Consider the following 19,783-nt stretch of genomic DNA (forward strand, 5'->3'; position numbering starts at 1 on the left):
ACAGAAAGCAATTTATAAAATGACAGTAGGGAACCCACAAGTGTCAATAATTACACTAAATGTAAATGGATTAAACTTACCAATAAAAAGACACAGAGTAGCAGAATGGATTAAAAAAGAAAATCCAACTATATGCTGCCTACAAGAAACACATCTAAGCAACAAGGATAAAAACAAATTCAAAGTGAAAGGCTGGAAAACAATACTCCAAGCAAACAACACCCAGAAAAAAGCAGGTGTAGCAATACTGATATCTAATAATGCTGACTACAAGACAGAAAAAGTACTCAGAGACAAAAATGGTCATTTCATAATGATTAAGGGGAAGTTGAATCAAGAAGACATAACAATCCTTAATATATATGCACCAAACCAAGGAGCACCAAAATATATAAGACAGCTACTTATTGACCTTAAAACAAAAACTAACAAAAATACAATCATACTTGGAGACCTCAATACACCGCTGATGGCTGTAGATCGGTCATCCAAACAGAGAATCAATAAAGATATAGTGGCCTTAAACGAAATACTAGAACACCTGGATATGATAGACATCTACAGGACACTTCATCCCAAAGCGACAGAGTATACATTTTTCTCTAGTGTACATGGAACATTCTCAAGAATTGACCATATGTTGGGCCACAAAGACAATATCAGCAAATTTAGAAAAATTGAAATTGTACCAAGCATATTTTCTGATCATAAAGCCTTGAAACTAGAATTCAACTGCAAAAAAGAGGGGGAAAAACCCACAAAAATGTGGAAACTAAACAACATACTTCTAAAAAATGAATGGGTCAAAGAAGAAATAAGCGCAGAGATCAAAAGATATATACAAACAAATGAAAATGAAAATACGACATATCAGAATCTCTGGGATGCAGCAAAAGCAGTAATAAGAGGAAAGTTCATATCACTTCAGGCCTATATGAACAAACAAGAGAGAGCCGAAGTAAACCACTTAACTTCACACCTTAAGGAACTAGAAAAAGAAGAACAAAGACAACCCAAAACCAGCCGAAGAAAGGAGATAATAAAAATCAGAGCAGAAATAAATGAAATAGAGAACAGAAAAACTATAGAAAAAATCAATAAAACAAGGAGCTGGTTCTTTGAAAAGATCAACAAAATTGACAAACCCTTGGCAAGACTCACCAAGGAAAAAAGGCACAGGACTCAAATAAATAAAATCCAAATTGAAAGAGGAGAGATCACCACAGACATCATAGATATACAAAGAATTATTGTAGAATACTATGAAAAATTATATGCCACCAAATACAACAATCTAGAAGAAATGGATAAATTCCTAGAACAATACAACCTTCCTAGACTGAGTCATGAAGAAGCAGAAAGCCTAAACAGACCAATCAGCAGGGAGGAAATAGAAAAAACTATTAAAAACCTCCCCAAAAATAAAAGTCCAGGCCCAGACGGTTATACTAGTGAATTCTATCAAACATTCAAAGAAGACTTGGTTCCTATTCTACTCAAAGTCTTCCAAAAAATTGAAGAAGAAGCAATACTTCCAAACACATTCTATGAGGCCAACATAACCCTCATACCAAAACCTGGCAAGGATGGCACAAAGAAAGAAAACTACAGACCAATATCTCTAATGAATACAGATGCTAAAATACTAAACAAAATACTGGCAAACCGAATACAACAACATATTAAAAAAATAATACATCATGATCAAGTGGGATTCATCCCAGAATCTCAAGGATGGTTCAACATACGCGAAACAGTTAACGTAATACACCATATCAACAAAACAAAGAACAAAAACCACATGATCTTATCAATAGATGCAGAAAAGGCTTTTGATAAAATACAACACAATTTTATGTTTAAGACTCTCAACAAAATGGGTATAGAAGGAAAATATCTCAACATGATAAAGGCCATATATGATAAACCATCAGCCAACATCCTATTAAACGGCATAAAACTGAGGACTTTCTACCTTAAATCAGGAACAAGACAGGGTTGTCCACTCTCTCCACTCTTATTTAACGTGGTGCTAGAAGTTCTGGCCGGAGCAATCAGACAAGACAAAGAAATAAAAGGCATCCATATCGGAAAAGAAGAAGTAAAGGTATCACTTTTTGCTGATGATATGATCCTATACATCGAAAACCCGAAGGACTCCACAAAAAGATTATTGGAAACAATAAACCAATACAGTAAGGTCGCAGGATACAAAATTAACATACAAAAGTCCATAGCCTTTCTATATGCCAACAATGAAATATTAGAAAACGAACTCAAAAAAATAATCCCCTTCACGATAGCAACAAAAAAAATAAAATACCTAGGAATAAACATAACAAAGAATGTAAAGGACCTATATAATGAAAATTACAAAGCATTGTTAAGGGAAATCGAAAAAGATACAATGAGATGGAAAAATATTCCTTGTTCTTGGATAGGAAGAATAAATATAATCAAAATGGCCATATTACCCAAAGCAATATACAAATTTAATGCAATTCCCATCAAAATCCCTATGAGATTTTTTAAAGAAATGTAACAAAAAATCATCAGATTTATATGGAACTATAAAAAACCCCGAATAGCCAAAACAATCCTAAGGAAAAAGAATGAAGCTGGGGGCATTACAATACCTGACTTTAAACTATATTATAGGGCCATGACAATCAAAACAGCATGGTATTGGCAGAAAAATAGACACTCAGACCAATGGAACAGAATAGAAAGCCTAGAAATAAAACCACATATATATGGTCAAATAATCTTTGATAAAGGGGCCAACAACATACAATGAAGAAAAGAAAGCCTCTTCAACAAATGGTGTTGGGAAAACTGGAAAGCCACATGCAAAAGAATGAAACTCGACTATAGCCTGTCCCCGTGTACTAAAATTAATTCAAAATGGATCAAAGACCTAAATATAAGACCTGAAACAATAAAGTACATAGAAGAAGACATAGGTACTAAAATCATGGACCTGGGTTTTAAAGAACATTTTATGAACTTGACTCCAATGGCAAGAGAAGTGAAGGCAAAGATAAATGAATGGGACTACATCAGAATAAAAAGTTTTTGCTCAGCAAGAGAAACTGATATCAAAATAAACAGACAGCCAACTAAATGGGAAATGATATTTTCAAACAACAGCTCAGATAAGGGCCTAATATCCAAAATTTACAAAGAACTCATAAAACTCAACAACAAACAAACAAACAATCCCATAAAAAAATGGGAAGAGGACATGAACAGACACTTCTCCCAGGAAGAGATACAAATGGCCAACAGATATATGAAAAGATGCTCAGCTTCATTAGTTATTAGAGAAATGAAAATCAAAACTACAAAGAGATACCACCTCACCCCTGTTAGATTAGCTATTATCAACAAGACAGGTAATAGCAAATGTTGGAGAGGCTGTGGAGAAAAAGAAACCCTCATTCACTGTTGGTGGGACTGTAAAGTAGTACAACCATTATGGAGGAAAGTATGGTGGTTCCTCAAAAAACTGCAAATAGAACTACCTTATGACCCAGCAATCCCTCTACTGGGTATATACCCCAAAACCTCAGAAACATTGATACGTGAAGACACATGTAGCCCCATGTTCATTGCAGCACTGTTCACAGTGGCCAAGACATGGAAACAACCAAAAAGCCCTTCAATAGAAGACTGGATAAAGAAGATGTGGCACATATACACTATGGAATACTACTCAGCCATAAGAAATGATGACATCAGATCATTTACAGCAAAATGGTGGGATCTTGATAACATTATAAGGAGTGAAATAAGCAAATCAGAAAAAAACAAGAACTACATGATTCCATACATTGGTGGAACATAAAAATGAGACTAAGAGACATGGACAAGAGTGTGGTGGTTACCAGGGGTGGGGGGAGGGAGGACATGGGAGGGAGGGAGGGAGAGAGTTAGGGGAAGGGGGAGGGGCACAGAGAACTAGATAGAGGGTGGCGGAGGACAATCTGACTTTGGGCGAGGGGTACGCAACATAATTTGATGACAAAATAACCTAGACATGTTTTCTTTGAATATATGTACCCTGATTTATTAATGTCATCCCATTACCATTAATAAAAATTTATTTAAAAAAAAATTGTTAGGCTAATTCTGTGTACTGTGTACTGTGACTGTTAAATTCACTGAATGCTGCACTCCTCTTCTCAGCTGTACATAAAATGGCAAATCCTTACAATGCATGCACTTTTAGTTATTCTATTTTTATTTCTAAATATCTGTTTAATCAATTCATAATTTCCAGTTATCTGCTATTATTTATGACCTAGTCATCTAACTTTTGAACATATATTACACAAAACAGTAGTTTTAAAGTTTGAGTCTGATACTTCCAAAATCTGAATTGTCTATGTGTGTGTGTTTTATACCTTATTGTTCATTTTATCTTTTGGTTTTCTTAATTGTATTAATTTTTGTCCCCTCATAGGGCTTCCAAAATTTGCTTAAATAGAATTGCACATAAAAATTACAGACATAAATTGAAGCTAGAAATGATGTTATTTTGCTTCAGGGAGGATTAACATTTATTTTTGGCAAAATATAATCAGAAGTATTATTTAATTAGCCCCAACATGGACTGAATGCTTATGAACTAGGCTATGTAGTCTTTATGAGATATGACCTTTTCTTTAGTTATTTTTATTTATTTGTTGTATCTTAATGACTGTTTCATGGAAAGGGTCTGAAATCAGACATGTGTTACATAAACCTTTCTGTCTGCTGAGATACACTGCATCAGCTCCCCAGAAGCTAGTTTACAGTAGACAAATGCCATAAAGGATGTGGCACTGAAGATGGCTCATATCTCTGTGCTTTACTTTTTACTAGTAGTTGGGCTGCTTAAGCCTTTATGCCTTGGTAATATTACAATTCTCTTCTTTTTTAATTACCATAGTGTTTTCCAAATTAAACCTACTTTCATTATGGTTTCTTCAGTAAGTAAGAAACATTGTTCCCAATAATACACAGCATTATCAGCTGTTAAAAATATAACATAATTAGATAGTGTACTCCCTGATTGTAGGATCAATATATTCAATATTAAGGCAACATCTGGATCAGTTGAATGGTTTGTTAAATCACAGAATACTGGGTCCCCACCCTAAGGTTTCTGTTTCGGTGGGTCTCAAAGATGGCATGAGAATTTGCACTTCTAAAAGTACCTAGATAATGCTCTGGTTTCTCTTCAGATCGTATAAATCTTTCGCCTTTTAAAAGTACCTAGATAGTACTGATGCGGATGGACCAAGACCACACTATCACAGGGAGAGTAGATAAGTTTTCTGGTTTTAACTTTGGCTAATAAAGTTAGAGTCAAATTCGTTGACCTATGTTTTAAAAAGCAAAGGACTTAGAGTGCTATAATTATTTTCCTACAAGAAAATACCATTTTCTTCAGTTTATTACTTATTATGAGTATGTTGTTAAGTGCCATATTGTACTTTCTTAAATAATTTCTCCCTTCCATTTGCCCCTCTGAAACCTAGGGATGCGTATATAAAAATAATTATTATTAAGTGTTGACAATCTCAATTAAATTTCTCAGCAAGTTATTTTGTGTATATCTACAAACTGAATCTAAAGTTTATATGGAGGTGCAAATACCCAGAATGACCAACACAATAATAGATTGTAACAAATTTGAAGAACTAAAACTACCAGCCTTTAAATCTTACCATAAAGCCATATTAAACAAGACTGTATGGTATTGGTGAATTAACAGACACATAAATCATTGTTAAAGAATAGAAAGACCAGAAATAGATAAACACAAGAATTAAGCAATCTTTAACTAAAAAGCAAAGGTAATGCAATAAAGAAAATATAGCCTTTTAAACAAATTGCACTGTAAAAATTGTATATTCACTTATAAAAAGAAAAATCTAGACATAGACCTGACACTATTCACAGCAATTAACTAAAAAACAAACAAACAAACAACAACAAAAAACTGTGAAATCCAAAATTATAAAACTTCCAGAGGAAAAAATTCTTAAGTATGTCTAAGGTAGGATCTATGGAAGAGATCTTTGCATGTCAAGTGTAATTGAAATATTAAAAACAAACAAACAATGATAAAAAACGTCCTTGCTAAGCTAGACTTCATTAAAAGTAAAAACAAACAACCAAAATCCATTTGCTTGTAAAACATGGTGTCAATAGAATAAGATGCCACAGAATGTGAGAAAATATTTGCAAAGTGCATATCCCATAAAACACTTTTATTTAAAATATGCAAACTTGAAAACTTAATATGAAGTCTTAAAACTTAATAAGAACACAAATAACAAAATTAACAAATAGTATCAAAGACATTAATAGAGACCTCTCTCTTAAAAAAATTAATATCCAACATGTAAAAGGGACTCAACATTCAATAACAAAAAGACATAAAACCCAATTAGAAAATGGCCAAAGGACGTGAATAGACATTTCTCAAAGGAAAACATACAAATGACCAATAGGCATATGAAAATATAATATCATTAAATCATCATGGAACCATAGTGATGAATTTCTTACATTTGTTAAAATGGCTATATCAAAAAGACAACAGATAAATATAATGAGGATGTTACAAAACAGAAGCCATGTACACTGTTGATGGAAGAATAAATCAGTACAGCCATTACAGAGATGCCTCAAAAAAAAAAATTAAAGCTACCATATGATCCAGCAATCCCAATTCAAGGAATACACCCTAAGAAAAAGAAATCAGTATCTGTAAGTGATATCTGCACTCCAAAGTTCTTGCAGCATTGTTAATGATAGCCAAAATATTAAATCAAACCTTGTCCATAGACAGATTAGTGGATAAGAAATGTGATACATATAAATATTTTTCAGCTTGAAAATAAAGAAAATCCTGTCATTTGTGACATTGGGATTAAATTTGGGAGACATTATGCTAAGTGAAATAAGCTAAGAAGTGCAAAACAAATGCATTGTAATTTTATTTTTATGTGAAATATAAAAAGAGTCAAATGAATAAAAACAAAGATTAAATGGTAACTTCTAGGAGCTAGAAAGGTAAGAGAAATAGGGAGATGTAGATCAAAGTGTACAAAGGTTCAGTAATGTAAAATATATTGGTTTTAAAGTTCCAATGTACAGAATGATGACTACAATTAATACAGTATTGTGTACTTGAAATGTACTAAGAGAGTTGATGTGAAGTATTCTTACTACACACACACAATTTTTTTTCTTCTTTTCCCTCCCCTCCCCCCACCCCCTCTCTCTCCTTCCTCCCCTCCACCCCCAGCACTCTTCTTTACCACCACTCTCTTGTCCATGTCTCTGAGTCTCATTTTTATGTCCCATCTATGTATGGATTCATATAGTTCTTAGTTTTTCTGATTTACTTATTTCACTCCGTATAATGTTATCAAGGTCCATTCATGTTATTGTAAATGATCCGATGTCATCATTTCTTATGGCTGAGTAGTATTCCATAGTATATATGTACCAAAGCTTTTTAATCCACTCGTCCACTGACAGACACTTGGGCTGTTTCCAGATCTTCGCTATTGTGAACAATGCTGCCATAAACATGGGGGTGCATTTCTCCTTTTGGAACAGTTCTATGATGTTCTTGGGGTATATTCCTAAAAGTGGGATAGCTGGGTCAAAAGGAATTTTGATTTCTAATTTTTTGAGGAATCTTCATACTATTTTCCACACACAAATTTTAACTGTGTGAGGTGATTGAGATATTAACTAGTTTGGTTATGGTAATCATTTCACAATGAATACATATATCAAAATACATATTTTAAAACAAGTATATATAATTTTTATTTGTCAAGTATATGTCAATAAAGCTAGTAGCATTTTTATGGCCACTTAAGTCAAATATATTCTTATGTTGAATAACCAAACTTTCTTTGAGAAAATGCTTCATTAATATGCTTATCTGTTTCTCCTTTTCTTATTGTACTTCACTGTTAGTATCTTATTTGAAAATTATAATTTTTCTATCATCTGGGACACTCAGTAATATAGCTTATTTTTTATTTATGTAATTTTTGTGACAGAAATGAGGAGAAAGACAGAGAGAGGGAAAGATAGGAAAAGACAGGAAGGGAGAGAGATGAGAAGCATCAATTCTTTGTGTGGCTCCTTAGTGTCCTTAGTTGTTCATTGATTGCTTTCTCATATGTGCCTTGATCCGGGAGCTGCAGCAGAGCAAGTAATCCCTTGCTCAAGTCAGTGATCTTGGGCTTCAAGCCAACGACCATGGGGTCTTGTCTATGATCCCACGCTCAAGCTGGCGACCCTGCACTCAATCTGATGAGCCCACACTCAAGCTAGTGATCTCAGGTTTTCAAACCTGGGTCCTTTGCGTACCAGTCCAATGCTCTATCCACTGTGCCACTGCGTGGTTAGACTATTTTACATTCTCATATACAAATTCAAATATCAATAAAAATTATTTTTTTCCTAAACTTACCACTTTTATTTTATTTTTTTACTTTTTACAATATAGTAAAAATCTCAAATTTATCCTTGAATTTTAATGTGATGGTGAATATTCCTGTACTATTACTGATCTCAGGGAGATATATTTTAAAAAATTGACCATTAAGTACATTGCTATTTTTTAATATAAATACCTTTATTTAGATTAAGAGGTTTTATTTTGATAACTTGAGAATCGTTGTTTTGAGTAAATGTTGGATTTCATTAAAAGATTTTCTACATTTTTAAAGAGTTGTCTAAATTCTTTATTTTTCATTTTCAACTTGCAGTTTACATTCAATAATATTTTTATTAGTTTTATGTGTACAGTAGAGTGGTTAAACAATTTTAATTTTTCATTCTGTTTATGTGGTAAATTATATTGATGCTTTTAAATATCACTGAATTTATTTGATTAACAATTTATACAATTCTTATATTTAAAGTGATAAAAATCTAAATTTCCTTTTTCATATTGACTATCTTAAACTGTTAAGGTCACTTTGGTCTCGTAAATTGAATTAGAAAGTGATCATTGAGTTATTCTATTCTTTAAGGATTTCTCAAATATGTAGTTAATTTTTTCTTTGGTATTTTCCCCTCTTTATTGAGTTTATTCGGGTGACTCTGGTTTCAGGTACCCAATTCAACAAAATATCACCTCTAGACTGTATTATGTGGTCACCACCCTTAGTCAAGTCTCCTTTCATTACTATATATACCCCTATACACTGCTCCACCTCCACCCACACCTACCCCTACAATCACCACACTGTTCATGTACATGAGTTTTTCTGTCTTTTTTCAATACCTACACCCTCCTACCCAGTTCCCAAACCACACAACCCCTGATAGCTGTTATCCTACTATCTAGCTATGAGTCTGTCCCTATTTTGCTTGTTAGTTGATTCTGTTAATTAGTTTCTGCATATGTGTGAAATCACATGGTATTTATATTTCTCTGATTTGCTTAGTTTATTTAGCATAATACTCTGCTGGTCCATTCATGCTGTCACAAAGGATAGAATTTCTTTCTTTTTTATGGCTGAGTAGTATTCTATTGTGTAAATACACCACAAATTTTTTACCTAGTCAGCTACTGATGAACACTTGGGCTGCTTCCAAATCTTGGCTATTGTAAATAATGCTGTGATAAATATAAGAGCACATATATATTTTTTGAATTAGTGATTTAGGATTTTTTTGGATAAATTCTCTGAAGGGGAATCAGTGGTCATACAGTAGTTCTATTTTTGATTTTTTGATTTAACTACACAACACTTTTCACAGGGGCTGCACCAATCTGCATTCCCATCAACTCTCCATGTCCTCATCAACATTTGTTGTTTGTGATTTTATTGATGATAGCTATTCTGACAGGTATAAGGTAATATTTCATTGTGGTTTAATTTGCATCTCTTAGATGATTAATAATGTTGAGCATCTTTTTATATTTTGATTTACTATCTGCATGTCCTCTTTGGAGTCTATTTAGGTTCTTTGCCCATTTTTTAAATGGAAATGTTGCTTTCGAGTTGTTGAGTTTTATAATTTCTTCAAAATTTTGTATATTGACCACTTATCAAATGTATCAGCAAATATGTTTTCCTATTCTGTGCATCATCATCTCTTCATTTTGTTGATAGTTTCCTTCGCTATGCAAAAATAGTTTGATATAGTACCATTTATTTGTTTATTTTATTGTTTGTTGCCATGGCTAAGGTCAAATGTAGCATCTGTTCTTATCAGTTTAATATCTGGTATGTCCTCTACTCAAAGATATATACAGTATTAGAAAAAAATATTGCTCCAAGATATGTCTGAAATTTTACAGCCCATGTAAATCCTACTTCTAGGATTTTTATAGTTTCTGTTTAAATACTTAAGCCTTTAATTTATTTTGAATATATTTTTGTGTATGGTGTAATTTGGTGGCCTAGTTTTATTTCTTGCACATAACTGTCCAATTTTACAACACCATTTGTTGGATAAAGTATGTTTACTGAATTGTATGTTTTGTCAGGTATTAATTGACTATAGACATGCAGGTTTATTTCTGGGCTTTTTATTCTGTTCCATTGAACTTTATATCTTTTTTTAATGCCAGTATCATTCTGTTCTGTTTACTATGTCCTTGTAATATAGTAATGTATCAGGTAGTGCAATCCCTTTAGCTTGGTTCTTCTTTCACAGATGGCTGTGGCTATTCAAGGTCTTTTGTGATTCAATATAAATTTTTAGCATATTTTTTCTAGTCCTGTGAAATACATCATTACTATCTTGATAAAGATTGCATGGAATCAATAGCCTCTTTCGAGTAATATGGAAATTTTAATGATATCAATTATTTTCTTATTTTTATCTTCCTCAATATTTTTCTTCAATCTCATAATTTTCTGAGTACAGGTTTTTATATTTTTGGTTAAATTTATTTCTAAGTATTTTATACTTTTGTATGCAGCTGTAAATAGAATTCCTTTCTTATAGTTTATTAATGGAACATAATATTCCAACTGCTATATTCTGCTATATTATTCTGCTATATTATTAAATTTATTGGCCAGTATTTTGGAGAAATACTTTTATTTTTCTAAAATGAGAAGCAGGAAGGCAGAAAGAAAGACTCCTGCATGCACCCAACCGGGATCCACACAGCATGCCCACTAGGGCACAATTCTTTGCCCATCTGGGCCGTTGCTCCATTACAACTGAAGCCATTCTAGCACATGAGGCAGAGGCCATGGAGCCATCCTCAGCACCCAGGCCAACTTTGCTTCTTTGGAGCCTTGGCTACAGGAGGAGAAGAGAGAGAGGGAAAGGAGATGAGGAAGGGTGGAGAAGCATATGGGTGCTTCTGTGTTCCCTGACTTGGAATCAAACCTGGGACTACCACACACCAGGCTGATGCTCTACCACTGAGCCAGCTGGCCAGGGCTTTTGGTAAAATCTTTAGGGTTCCCTATTATGACAATCTTGTTATTTTCCAATTTGGATGCTTTTTATTTCTTCTTCTGGTCTGATTGTTGTGGCTAGTATTTCCAGTTTTATTTTGAATAACAGCAGTGAAAGCAGACATCCCTATCTTGTTCCCAATCTTAAGGGAAACATTTGTATTTTTTGACCATTATGTATGATATTTGTTGTGGTTTGGTCATATGTGGCCTTTATTACATTGAGATATAGTTCCTCTATTCTTATATTGCTGAGGGTTTTTTTTTTTATTATAAGTGGGTGTTAGATTTTATCAAAGCTTTTTCTGCATCTACTGATATGATAATATAGTATTTATATTTCATTTTCTTTATGTGGTGTAACACATTTATTTCTATTTTTTGTATTGTTTTTATAGACTCTTGTTTATTTCTGCTCTGATCTTAATTATTGCCTTTCTTCTAATCACTTTGGGCCTTGTTTGTTATTCTTTTTCTATTTTCTTTAAGTGTAAAGATAAATTATTTATTTGAGATGTTTCTTGAGATAGGCTTGTAATGCTATGAATTTTCTTTTTAAGACAGCTTTTGTTTTTACATAGATTTTAGGTTTTTAGTTTTTATTTCCATTTCTTTCAAGGTATCTTTTGATTTTTTTCTTTATCTCATTGTTAATCCATTCATTGTTTAGTGTTATGTTATTTAACTTCCATGTCTTTATGAATATGTTCAGTTGTTTTGTTTGTTTGTTGTTTGTTTTTAAGTGAGAGGAAGGGCAATAGAGAGACTCCTGCATGCTACCAAACAGAGCTTCACTCTGCCACCCTTGTCTGGGGCCAATGCTTTAATCAACCAAACTATCCTCAGTGCCTGGGGCTAACACTCAAACCAATCAAGCCACTGGCTTCAAGAGGTAAAGAGAGAGACAAAAGGGAGAAGGAGGTAAAGAGAAGCAGATGGTGACTTCTCACATGTCCCCTGACCAGGGATTGAACCCTGGACATTCATATGCCAGGTCAATGCTTTATTCATTGAGCAAACTGGACAAGGCTCAGTTGTTGTTTTTCTGATTAATTTCTAGTTTCAAATCCTTGTGGTCAGGGTTTAATATTATCATAATCTGTTTAAATTTATTGTGACTTGTTTTGTGCCCTAACATGTGGTCTATCTTAGAAAATGTTTCATGAGTACTTGAAAAGAATGTTTATTTCCCTGCTTTGGGGCAAACTGTTCTAAAGATATCAATTAAATCCATTTGCTGTAGTATGTCATTTACAGCCACACTGCTGGTTCTTGATTGTTGATTTTCTTTCTGGAAGATTTATTCATTCATGCCAATGGGGTGATGAAACCCCCTACTATGAATGTATTACTGTAATTTTTCTCTTTATGTCCAAAAATTTTTTGCTTTTCATATTTAGGTGCTTCTGTGTTGGTGCATAAATCTTTACAAGGGTTATATCCTCTTGTTGTATTGATCCCTTTATAATTATGTAGTGTTTTTTGTCTTTTAGTATAGCCTTGTTTTAATGTTTCAGATATAAGTATTGTTATCTCAGATATTTTTTCCTCTCAATTTGCATAAAATATCATTTTTATTTCATTACTTTTAATATGTGTATATTTTTTCTTCTGAGATGAGTCTCCTGTCAACAGCATATATATGGATCTTATTTTCTCATCTATTCAGATATCTTATGCCTTTTGACTAGAACATCTAAGCCCTTAACATTTAAAGTGGTTATTGATGAGTATGTATTTATTACTATTTTAGAATTTTAACTATGTTCCTCTGTGTTGTTGTTGTTGTTGTTGTTGTTGTTGTTCTTCTTCTTCTTCTTCTTCTTCTTCTTCTTCTTCTTCTCCTCCTCCTCCTCCTCCTCCTCCTCCTTCTCCTTCTCCTCCTCCTCTTCCTCCTCCTCCTCCTCCTCCTTCTTCTTCTTATTCTTTCTTAGAGCAGGCCTTTTAACATTTTTTGTAATATTGGTTTGTTGGTAAATTCCTTTAGATTTTTTTTATATGAGAAGTTCTTTATTTCTCTTTCAAATTTAAATAATAGCTTTGCTGTGTAAAGTAGTCTGGATTATAGGTCTTTGTTTTTTATCACTTTAAATACTTCATGCCAATCCTTCCTGGCCTGACTCTCAGCCATCATATGGTAACATTATATAGTAGGTATTTTGTGTAGTCTAGTGGTTCAGTTTCCATAATCATCTGATCTGGGTATTCCAGGAATGTCCTTTGTGTGGGTTATGTGGTCACTACTGTTGTAATTAGTCTTGATTTCAATTGGCTCTTTTATGTGTGTAATTGATCCTCAGGCTGTCTGACTTTCAGGCGCATCTCAACCATGTCATGTGAGCTTCTGTTCCAGTATTGACCACACAAAGCAGAATTTGCTTCAGCACCTCTTGAGAGCCCTCTATGCATGTGCTTCTTATGAAGCTTATTCAATCTTGCTCTGTTATTACCTGATACTGGCCACTGGGTAAGCTGATTCTGGGTTGCCTGAGAGGGACTCTGCAGTGGACCAAAGGCAGATGCTGTCTGTGAGTGGTCCTGGACAACTTTTATAAAGCTACAAGTGATACACAGTTTGTAGCTTCCTCTGCTGGGCCTGGGTCCACACAGGAAGAACCAAGTGCATACCAAGGCCAGCTTTTACTAACCTCAGATCTAGGAGTGGATCAACAAAAGTCCCAGGCACCCAAGATCTACCTCTACTTGCCTCTTCTTTCTGGCTCCCTATTCAGTGTAGTCACTGAAAGACCCTCTGGTACTACTCAAGTTGCATGAGGTAGATTTACAGTGAATCACCAGGTAAGGGCTAGTTGTTGTCCTGGAAAAGAAAGGTACTGGTCAAGCTTCAAGAAAATTGGGAGTATTTAGTTTTTATCCCAGAGACATTCAACTTAGACTGTCCTGAATTTTCCCCCAACTTCAGCTAGGCAGAGCCACTGGGAGTCAGGCAGTTGAGGTCTCCATAACCCAGAGGGTGATTTTAGATCTCCTGTGAGAGTGTTAGTCATGTTCACAGAAAAGCAGGGGAAAATTACTCCTGTCCCAAAGCTACTCAATCCAGCCAGTGACATCCCTTGAGTCTGTTCAGATCTCTACACCCTTGCCAATGCAACTGACTCCTCAGCAAGATGTAAGTTCCACAGTGTGGTCAAAAAGAAGTCCAGCAGGTTGGGCTACTGCTTTCCACTGGGCTGATACCACATGGAAAGAAGTAAGTGCACCCAAGAAAGATGGCATCTACAGTATAGGAAGATCACTTAGCACAGTGGCAGTCCCTTGAGCTCTCTTCCCAGAGTCACAAACTCCACACTCTCCTCATGTAACTCTAGTCTGCTTCACATTTCCTCTGCCAAAACCCAGGGTGAGTAGCTACAAACAAAATTTTGTGTTGGTCCTTTAAGATAGTGCTTATCCCTAGTGAATTCTCATCTCTCCCAGGTAAACAGAAAACCTACTGCTTTTCACAGCCATATGTTATGTGGGCATCTCTTCCCAGCTCTTTTCTTGGCTGAGGATCCTGGATTGAAGTTTAGACCCCATGCTTCAAGGGGAACATCATGTAACTGAGATATCCCTCTGGAACCTTAGCCATCATCTGTGGGAACAGGGCTAGCCAGTCCTTTCCCATCTCCACACTTCCTACCAGTCTTAATGTGGCTTCTGTAAATCTTTGGTTATAATACTTCCTTTCAGCTAGTTTTCAGTTAGTTACTTTGGATGACTATTTTATAATTTAGTTGTACATCTAATTTAGTCTTGAGAAGAGGTGAGTGTAGTTTCCCTCTACTCTGCCACCATCTTGGATCTCTTCTTTGGTTTATTTTTTATTAATATTAAGAGAGATTGAATGTGGATTTAATAGAACTCAGAGTTTTCTTTTGGGGATATTTTAAATTACAGATCAAATTGTATTAATAACTATAGGATGGTTAATTTAAATTTTTTTTCTGCATTTGTTGTGATATTCTTCAAGTAATTAATATATTTCATTAAAATTTTAAACATGTTGAAACTGTTGTTTATAATACTATTCTAACATAAGTATAATCTCTGTAGGTTCTGATATTGTGTATATTAGTAATTTATGCCTTCTTTTGCTAGATTTATTTATATTAGTCTCTATTATACAATACATTTGCTTTTGATTAATACATATTGTACAATTATACTTTATTAATGACTGCATCCAATATTTTATTTACTTTGTGTTAAATCTCTCTATCATTTATAAACATTTTTGCTTCTTCTTTTTTTTCTTTTTCTTTAGCAAGGATGGGGTACAGACAGGGACAGACAGGAAGGAAAAGAGATGAGAAGCATCAATTCTTTGATGCAACACCTAAGTTTTTCAGTTAATTGTTTTCCTATAAGCGCCATGACCATGGGGTTTCAGCAGCAACCTTGGATTCAAGCTAGCTACCTTTGGCTTCAGCCAGAAACCTTTAGGCTCAAGCCAGTGATTATGTAGTCATGCCTATAATGCCATGCTCAAGCTGGTGCCCTTGTGCTCAAGCCAGATAAACTCACAATCAAGCAGGCAACTTCAAGGTTTTGAACCTGGGTATTCAGCATCCCAGGCCCATGTTCTATCCACTGTGCTACCTTCTGGTCAGGCTTCTCCCTTCCTAACACATTTTAATGTCTTGATTAATATTCTCAGATTATTGATTTAAGAATTTTTAAATATATGCACATAGATTAAAATTCTAAAACTAAATTTTGCTGAATCTTTCAAGTGTCATATATCATTTTTCATTGTCTTTTAGTTCAAACTATTTTTAAATTCCTTTGTGTTTCTTTCTTTGACCTGTGGATATGTATTATTTAATTTCTAAATATTTTGGGTGTATATTCTAATTATCTTATAATATTGCTCTCTAGCTCTATTTAGGACACAGCACATTATTGACTGATAAAACTTATTTGTGACTACCCTATCACCAAAAACCATAATTATTTCTTGCAGTTTGCAGTAAACATTTAAAAAAAGTGTACTTGACTTTTGTTGAGTCTAGTGTTCTAAATGTCAGTTAGGCAAATTTCATTAAGTGTATTGTTCAAAATTTCCATACCGTGATGGATTTTTTTTACTCCCATTTGATTAATTTTTATCGAATTGTGTTAAGCACCTCTTTCATGATTATCAACTTGTTTCTTTTGTTAGTGTTCTGTCAGTTTTTCTTTTACTTTTAGCTTTTAAAATTATGTTATCAGACACAAGAAATATAATTATTACTATGAATATTTTTAGATTTGACACTGCGTCACTATAAAATTTTTCTTTTTATTTCTAACAATAATTCTTGCCTTAGGTCTGTATTTCCTATTATTAGTATTGCCAGGCCAGTTTATTTTGGCTACAGTTTGTTATAAATTTCTATTTTTTCTTTACAAATTTTCTGTACCTTATGTTTTATAGATTCTTTATAGAGACAGTATAGGGTGTGTGTGTGTGTGTGTGTGTGTGTGTGTGTGTGTATGTGCATGTGAAAAATCTCTATAGAGCACATTTATTATTTTTATGTATGGTAAAACTGCTATCATATTTTGTTTACATTCTATAATCTCATTACATCTTTTTTATCAGTTCTGTTACTTTATTTTCTTTTGAATTAACATTGTTTAGTACTGTATTTTGTTTTTATTTTACTGTTTATTATGAAGTTTTATATTTTTGGTAAGTGGTTATTTTTATATACTTTAAAGAATTTTTAAATTTATACTTTTTTTATAACATGATAAATATTAAAAACATAGCACATTAAAATCTTCAAGGTCATTTTCTATTTAATAATATTAAGGAACGCAATTCCAAAACGTCTCAGAACTGCTGCTTACTCTCATATATTTTTGCAGAGTTTACTTTACAAATAATAGTTACTACCTAAATAGTTACGTTAGGTATTACAAAATGTACACTACTAAATCATAATGCTAAAAATTACTTATATAGAACAAAAACTTAGATAATTTTAACCAAATCTATGTCCTTCTGAATTGTAATGCTTTTGTCACAAAAGAATTATTAATAAATATACACAAATATTTTAAATTCTTTAGTTCCCTTTTTTCTATTTTTTCTCTCTGAAGAATCCATTTTTTTCCTTCAGTATTGATTTTTAACATTTTAAGTCAATATGTTATAGAAGTGTACATTTCACTTTTTGTGTTTGGGTTTCAGATATGACTATTATTTTTATTCTGTATATTTATGTTCCATTAAATTTTAGATTTCATTGTTCCTGTTGAGAATTCAGTTATCAATCTCACCGTTCCTTCTGTAAAGGTTATATAGATAGATGATAGATAGATAGATAGATAGATAGATAGATAGATTTATAGATAATAGATATATTTTCCCCTGCCTCTGGCCACATATAATATGTTCTTTTTTTTTAATCTTTGTGTTTCTTAAGAGTCATGAGAAAGAATCTACATGCATTTTCTTTCCAATGCTGTTATGTATTGGTTTACATTGTTTGTTTTCTGATCTGTGGATTAAACTCTTTTTATCTATGTGGAAAAGTTCCTGGCTATTATTTATTCAAATATATCTCCTTATATTTCTACACTTTACTTAAGAATAAAATAAAGAGTTTTATGTATCTTACTACAAACACATTTTCTCTCTCTCTCTCTTTTTTTTTTTTTAACAGAGACAGAGAAAGAGTTAGAGAGAGGAACCAATAGGGACAGGCAGACAGAAAGGGAGAGATGAGAAATACCAATACTTTGTTGCAGCTCCTGAGTTGTTCACTGATTGCTTTCTCATATGTGCCTTGACCGGGGGCTACAGCAGAGTGAATGACTCCTTGCTCAAGCCAGCAACCTTTGGGCTCAAGCCACGGACCTTTGGGCTCAAGCTAGTGACCATGGGGTCACGTTTATGATCCCACACTCAAGCCAGAGATCCCATGCTCAAGCTGGTGACCCCATGCTCAACAAGATGAGCCCACTCTGAAGCTGGCAACTTCAGGATTTCGAATCTGGATCCTCTGCATTCCAGTCTAATGCCCTATCTACTGCACCACTCCTGGTCAGGCCGAAGACTTTTTCTTTTATTTTCATATCTTTTCTTCCCAAACTTTGTCTCTGTAGTCATCCTTCTAGATCCATTTTACTGATACATCATTTACTTTATTAATTTTTCTTTCATATTTTTTTGAATTTGTGTTTCAGGTTTCTTGAGATAAATTTCCAAAAGGAAAATCACTAGGTAATAAGGCAGTTCCATTTTTAATTTTTTGAGATAAACCCATACTGCTTTCCACAGTAGCTGCACTGCTATGTTCCATAGCATAGTGGCAGCATATTTTATAATGGCCAAGATTTGGAAGGTGCCCAATAAGGAAGGTGCCCAAGATTTGGAAGGTGTCTATCAATACAGGCAATCCAAGGGTCATGAACAAAAAAAGTTCTGTAAATTTAAAAATGTTTAAGTAAGGCCCTGGCCGGTTGGCTCAGTGGTAGAGCGTCGGCCTGGCGTGCAGAAGTCCCAGGTTCGATTCCCGACCAGGGCACACAGGAGAAGAGCCCACCTGCTTCTCCACCCCTCTCTCTCTCCTTCCTCTCTGTCTCTCTCTTCCCCTCCCGCAGCGAGGCTCCATTGGAGCAAAGATGGCCCAGGCGCTGGGGATGGCTCCTTGGCCTCTGCCCCAGGCGCTAGAGTGGCTCTGGTCGCAATAGAGTGATGCCCCAGAGGGGCAGAGCAACACCCCCTGGTGGGCAGAGCATCGCCCCCTGGTGGGCATGCCAGGTGGATCCCGGTCGGGCGCATGTGGAAGTCTGTCTGACTGTCTCTCCCCATTTCCAGCTTCAGAAAAATATAAAAAATAAAATAAAAATAAAAATGTTTATTTATATGCACAGAAAAATAAAAATGAGACAAACATCTAAGCTGCATTTAGTTAGGTAAATGTGCCTGTTTCAACTTAACATGCAAATTCAACTTAAGAACAAAACTTATCTTATCTTGTTTATAACCTGGGGGTAGCCTGTAGATGAGTGGGTAAAAATTCTGAGGTACATCTACACAATGGGATATTTTTCAACCATTAAAAAGCAGAAAATTTTACCTTTTGTGATAGCATTGATGGACCTGGAGAGTATTATGCTAAATAAAATAGGACAGTCAGAGAATGACAAGTATCATATGATTATATTTATATGTGAAATCTAATGAACTAACAAGAAAAATATAAGCACATTCATAGATAGAGATCAGGCTGACAGCTGTGGGAAAGATAAGGCTAGGTGGAGGAATGGAAGCATTAGCCAAAAAGGAAAAAATTCATGGACAGAGACAATGGTGTGGATGAGGTAGGTTGGGGAAG

At 34.2% G+C, this 19,783-nt stretch overlaps 1 protein-coding gene and 1 pseudogene across 4 annotated transcripts in view; both read left to right on the plus strand.

Annotated features, from left to right (window-relative positions):
* SNTG1 (syntrophin gamma 1) overlaps positions 1-19,783 on the plus strand; it is a 617,538-nt gene that overhangs the window by 531,941 nt on the left and 65,814 nt on the right. The gene's annotated exons all lie outside the window — the stretch shown is intronic.
* On the plus strand, positions 10,200-10,371 carry LOC136332535 (U2 spliceosomal RNA; annotated as a pseudogene).

Source organism: Saccopteryx bilineata, chromosome 3, assembly GCF_036850765.1.
Source record: "Saccopteryx bilineata isolate mSacBil1 chromosome 3, mSacBil1_pri_phased_curated, whole genome shotgun sequence".
Lineage (NCBI taxonomy): Eukaryota > Metazoa > Chordata > Mammalia > Chiroptera > Emballonuridae > Saccopteryx > Saccopteryx bilineata.